This window comes from Carlito syrichta, unplaced genomic scaffold (genome assembly GCF_000164805.1).
Source record: "Carlito syrichta isolate Samal-C Ts95f unplaced genomic scaffold, Tarsius_syrichta-2.0.1 Scaffold191526, whole genome shotgun sequence".
NCBI lineage: Eukaryota > Metazoa > Chordata > Mammalia > Primates > Tarsiidae > Carlito > Carlito syrichta.
Window position 1 is genome coordinate 1 of NW_007135622.1, and position 6,427 is coordinate 6,427.

The 6,427-nt window shown below is 40.5% G+C and overlaps 1 pseudogene; it reads left to right on the top strand.

Moving 5' to 3' along the window:
* Positions 1 to 486: 486 nt before the first annotated feature.
* On the top strand, positions 487 to 1,037 carry LOC103253011 (annotated as a pseudogene).
* Positions 1,038 to 6,427: the final 5,390 nt, after the last annotated feature.

Genomic DNA, 6,427 nt, shown 5'->3' on the forward strand with positions numbered 1-6,427 from the left:
CTCCACCCTACATGTGACTTCTTTGGGTACCATGGACTCCTCAGCCTGGTAGGTGAGTTCCAAGAGGAGAGGCACAAGACCAAACATTCCAAGAAGCAGAAAGCAGAAACTAACACAGAAATTAGCACAGAATCATTTCCACAGTATTCTAATGGTTACAGCAGTCGCAGGGCCTGCCCAGTTTCAAAGATGTTAAAGTAGACTGAATAGTGTCCCTGAAAATTCATATTCACCCAAAACCTCGGGATATTGTCTTAATTGTATAGTGTTTTTGCAGGTGCGATGTTAAGATGAGGTCATACTGGATGTGGGAAGGGGGCCTAAATCCAATGAAGGGCTCCAGAATCTCAGCAAGCCCCACTTAGCACCATGTCACCTGCCCACTGCTGTGGCTGCTTACAAGGTGGTGATGATCCTGCTCAGCCAGAACACCTGGAACCTGGAGCACCTCTTCAGTGGCTGAAGCAAGCCATTCACATGCTCTAGGTGGTGCTGGATGCCATCGACCAGATGTGGCTGCCATAGGGTGGGCTTGGCGCCTCAGTAAGTACCACTACAGGTGCTGATGGGCCTCAACAATGCCAAGACAGCCACCAAGCATGGTGAGGCCCAGATGAGGATCTTGAGTGCCCTTCAACTTGTCACTGCTGCCCATGGAGCCCCACCACTCTTTCTATGTCAGCATCTTCAAGGATCACCGGTATGCAGACCTCACTGAAGACCAGCTGCCCTCCTGCAACTGTTTGATGGACACCATCGCCACAGCACTGTCCTTTAGGAATGAAGAAATTGTTCACCAGGTGAAGGAGGGCAAGCGGGTGCTGATCAGCCCATGGCAACAGTCTCTGGGACATCATCACACACCTGGAGGGTCTCTGAAGAAGCAATCATGGAGCTGAACCTGCTGACTTGGATCCCCATTGTCTATGAGTTGGACAAGAACTTGAAGTCCATCAAGCCCTTGCAGTTCCTGGGGGTGAGGAGACTGTGCCAAAGCCATGGCAGCTGTAGCCACCCAGGGCAAGATGAAGAAGTGAAGGCCCATCTGGTTCCCCCCCCATCCCTACTCCCTCACCACATCCATTGTGTCCTGAGTTGTAGCTGCAGGTGGGACCAGTGGCCCCACCATTGGCCTCCTGCACCCACTCCTTTCACAGCACACCAGGGTCTTGTTCTAGGTCCTAAGTGAGGTAAACCTCCTCCTGGCCACGCATTGCCCACTAGCAACTGGGGCTTGCCAGTGCTCTGTCTCCTGAGACCTAGTTGAGTCGGGGACAGGGAGGAGCTATGCCAAGGCATGGCCAGTAAAGAGAAGTGAGAGAGTCTCTGCTCCCAGAAGCAAGACCTTTGCTCAAGACACCACCTGAGGCTGCAGTCATTCCTGTGCAGATGAATGTCACCTGCATGGCAGTTGAGAAGCAACCCTTTCCTCTTTGAACCCAGAGGTGCTGGTTCCAGAAGGTTGAGATCAATCCTGAAATAAGTCTACATGTTGAATTGACTTTTATAAAAGATAATGTATAAATAATACCAAACAAAACCCTCCTGGGGTTTCTATTGGGGGTTGGAACAGTCCCATGTGTGGTCTCAGAATAAGCCATTTCTCACACCAACACAGGCCCAGCTCCTTGACCTTTAGGTGTCGAGGAGCCTGCTGTGTGCTCAGTCCCTCCCTGCACTCAACCTGTGGCAGTGAGAGGTCTCTCATTGTGTCCAGGTGTGTCTGTCACTGATTGGTTTCTGAATCATATTCTAGTTGCTTGCCCCGCCTCGGGGCTGTGTTCATTCTGAGCATATCTGTATTGTCTTTCCAGGTCAATATAATAAAGAAGTGATGTACAATTTTTAAAAAATCCAATGTCTGGTGTCTTTATAAAATGAGATACACAGACATAGACAGAAACAAGGAAGAAAGACATGGGTTGGTGGAGGCAGAGTTTCGAGTAACACAACCAGAAGTGTCAAGGAATACCAAGGATGGCCAGCAACCACCAGAAACTAGAGAGGGGCATGGAACAAACGCTTCCTCAGATTCCCAGAAGGAACCAATCCTGCCAACAACTTGACTTCAGACTTTTGGCCTCCAGAACTGTGAGAGAAAAAAAAAATCTCTGCTGTTTTAAGCATCCCAGTTTGTGGTGATTTGTTATGGCAGCCTTAGAAAACTAATATACGAATGGAGAAATAAACCCCACCTCCTGCTGAGAGTGTGTAAAGTCACATTGCAGAAGAGTAGAACAATGATGGGGATGTTGTTGGGTCATTTTTGGAAAAGACAATCTGCTCCAACTGTTTATATCCAAAAGCCATACTAGCCTCAGTGGCTGGCAGCTTGGATTCTTTTTTCTTTAGGAACTCATATATTCTATTTCTATTTGTGACCCATACTCTGTGTGTATGTGCATTTCTGTACATATGCATGTGTGTGTATTCCTTGTGATAAGTCTCCCAATATCTTCTTTGGAAAGTGCTGGAGTGTGAAGAAACCAAAATTTTCCCCTGGGTTAGTAGTACAGTTTACACCTCAACCTGCTGGTTTCACTGTTCTTTCTGCCAGACTGAATTTCAAAAATTTTCTCAGCAGGATGTAAACATTGAACTCAAGCTTTGACAATTTCTGAGCTCCCACTGTGACTGTGATAAAGGAATCATAATCAATCACCAAAGCGTTGGTAGATGCCACCACTCCTCCCTACGCTGTTCTCCACAAAGTACCAGGGCCAGTCTAGGTGAAAACTACCAGGAGACCTCAGAAATTGAGCAGACATGACCTCTATCCATGGGTCTAAAATGATGGGGAGTCTCTGTCCCAAGCATGGGAAAGAGATACTTTGACAAGTCTCCCGGAAAATGCCGGAAGCTGTCCTCCAAATGTTTACCAGTAATCTGAGATTTAAGACTTGAAGCTTAAATACTACTGAATCACTGGCATCTCAAAGTCAAGTAAGACAGTAGATGTAGACAAGTCTTGAAAGTGTAACAAATATAAGACAGTGGAGATCATTTGGGGATGGTTAGAATTGGACCAGAATGAACTTCTAGTCCAACTCTTACAAAATCCTTCCACCATAATCCTGTGGAGATTCATCCCCAAATGGCATGAATCCCTCCACTGACAGGGAATTCATTACCATATGAACATGTTAAGGATCAAGCCATTAATGATGAAAAAACTTTCTATCTATCCAGATAATTTTGTGGTAGGAAGAGGTGGTAGGAATAAAGTCATCTATGAGCTATCGAAATTCCATGTTTTTCCATGCATGAAAAAATGTTAGAATTAAACACACTGCAATACTTGCATGGTGAGATGCTCACATTGAGAATCCCAAAATAAAATTAGTCCAAAATGATTGAGACTACAAGATTCAAGGAGAAATAAATGTCAAATCACCCTGAAGGAACATTTTTCACAATACATAGGTCATAGCTTTCTTCTCCCAACTGAAAACAAAAAAGAAATATAAATCCTGTTAAAGTTGACTTTACCATAAAAAAATTACAAAATACATGAAGAAATGAACTGTCATGAGATCCTGTGTTAACAGGATAATTACTCCCCTAGAAAAAGTTTGTAATTAATAAATAAATCTAAAAGAACTACAAGTGTAATTAAAAATTAATAAAGTAATAAGAAATATAAATGCTAATATTTAGAAAACTGAAAACAAATTTTTAAAGTATCAGCAAATATAACTTGAAGAAATGAAAAACAGTCATCTAAATTAAAAACTCAGTGGTTAAGTTAAAATCAAATATGTGCAGCTAAAGAGAGAATGATCCTCTAGGAAAATTTACCAGAATGCAACCAAACGAGAAAAGGAAAAATATAAAATAGCAATTAGAGACATAAAGGTTAGAATGAAAGTCCAAAATATATCTTGAATCGGTAAGTGGCCAAACAAATAATCTCAGAAAATGTAAAGCAAAAATTGACATAATTACAAAGAATTAAGTAACAAATCCATAATCATAGTGAATGATATGAAACTATCTCTCTTAGGAGCTGCTGTATTGAGCAGGCCAAATATTAATAAAATTTAGAACATTTAAAAAATAATATGAGCAAATGTGATGCTAATAGAGACAAATAGAGAAATCACCATCAAAGAAAATGTACTTGTTTTCTAGTTCGTGTGAAGTTCATGTAAAAATTGACCACAGAATAGTCCTTAAGTAAAATCTTAGCAAATATCAAAGAATAAATATTTTGCGGTCATAAAAAACATCAGGTTTATTGGATTAGGTACTCACATTTCTACAGTAAGACCTCATTTAAACTTATCTAATTAGATCTGCAATGATCTTTTTTCCAAATCATTACATTCTAAGGTACCAGGGGTTAAGACATCAATATGTGGATTTGCGGGGGGGGGGGGTTGTGGGGACATAATTCAACACACAACAAAACTGAATTGGAATGGAATCACTGAAAACTTCAAAAAAGTCATTATTGACATAAACTTTTTTATTTTAAAGATGTGGCGTACAATTCAGGATTAGGTATACAAGTGGTCATCATACAGGTAAAGTTTGGGCCTCCCTTTGGTCCCCACTTCACCTGGTTTGAGATCAGGTAATGCTTATCAGGTAATACACCCTCCCCTGGCAGTTTCCTGCTACTGCCAATCCCTTTCTTATAGTATTATGATAAATGTTCAGGGTCCATTTAAGAGTAGACTATGCAGTATTCACTTATACTTTTAAAATAAACTTTATTTAGGTATAATTTACATACACTTTAAGGGAATAGTCCAAGAAGTTTTGAAAAATATATACATCTATTTATCTTCCACCTCTATCAAGATATAAAACATTTTTATTGCCCCAGGAGGTTTATTTGTTCCTCTTTTTAAATTGATATTCTCTACCTCAACCATCATTCTGGCAACTATTTATTTGATTTCTGTCACCAATGATTGGTTTTACCTATTCTAGGACATCAAATATTCCTTGGAATCATATCCTTTGTAGTCTTTCATGTCAGCCTTTTTTCTGTAAATCTAATGCCTGTGAGAGTCATTCATATTGTGTGTATCAGTAGTTCATTCTCTTATTGCTGAGTTGTATTTCACTGCATGAATACAGAAATTTTTCTTAATCCAATTATTTGTTGATAGACAGTTGAGTTGTTTCCAGTTTTAGGCTTTCCTGAGTAAACCTTCCATGAGCATTCATGTGCTAATATTTTTTGTGTTCATATATTCTCCTTTCTCTTGGATAAATATTTAGAATGGAAGTGTTAGTTCATCCAAAAACAGTTTTGAGGTCACCCTTCTTGATAATTAGTCAAGCACTTTACTGAAGTTAGCAAATACCCCTGGCATGTCTTCATTTGACATTTCTAGATAAGAGTCCTGGAACCCATTTCAGACAAAAATGTAGGTATCATCATTCCAGTTGTAAATCATTACATTGTCTGAATTTGCATGGTGGTTTAAGTTTCCAAAGTCCTTGCACACTTTGTCTCATTCAATTCTTGTCACAAATTCTAAAAAGCTAAAGCAAATATTAGCATCTTCATTGCACAGATGAGGAAATTGAGGCTCAAAGAGGCTAAGTGACTATTTAGAAGAGAGCTGGAACTGACTCATCACTGTGTTCCCTAAGCTCCATCCTTTAGTCTCATTTCATTCAAAATTCAACTTGTTCAGACAAAAGTGGAAGGGAGTTCCTAAAAGAAGCACTTTGGGGTATATTCCCAGAAGGGGGATTGCGGGGTCATATGGGAGGTTGATATTTAGAGCTTTCAGGAATCGCCATACTGCTTTCCACAGAGGTTGCACTAGCTTACACTCCCACCAACAGTGCAGAAGTGTTCCCTTTTCACCACACCCTCTCCAGCAGCTGTTATTTTTTGAGTTGTTGATAATCGCCATTCTGACTGGAGTTAGGTGGTATCTCAGGGTGGTTTTGATTTGCATCTCCCTGATGATTAGTGAGGCTGAACATTTCTTCATGTGTCTGTTGGCTGCTTGGATGTCTTCCTTTGTGAAGTGTCTGTTCATATATTTTGCCCATTTTATAATGGGTTGTTTGTTTTTTTCTTTTCAGCACGTTTGAGTTCCTTGTAGATCCAGGATGCTAAGCCTTTGTCAGACCTGGAGTTGGCAAATACTTTTTCCCAGTCTGTAGGCTGTCTCTCTGCTCTCTTGATGGTTTCTTTGGCAATCCCCCTACTGGGGATATATCCTGAAGAATTCAAATCAATCTATAAAAAAGATAACCTGCACATGTATGTTTATTGCAGCATTGTTCACTATAGCAAGAACAATTGCAGCATTGTTCACTATGCTGCCCATCAAAAGAGGACTGGGTTAAAAAAATGTGGTACATATACATGATGGAATACTACGCAGCCATAAAAAAGAACAAAATCATGAATTTTGCAGCAACCTGGATGGAACTAGAATCTATAATACTGAGG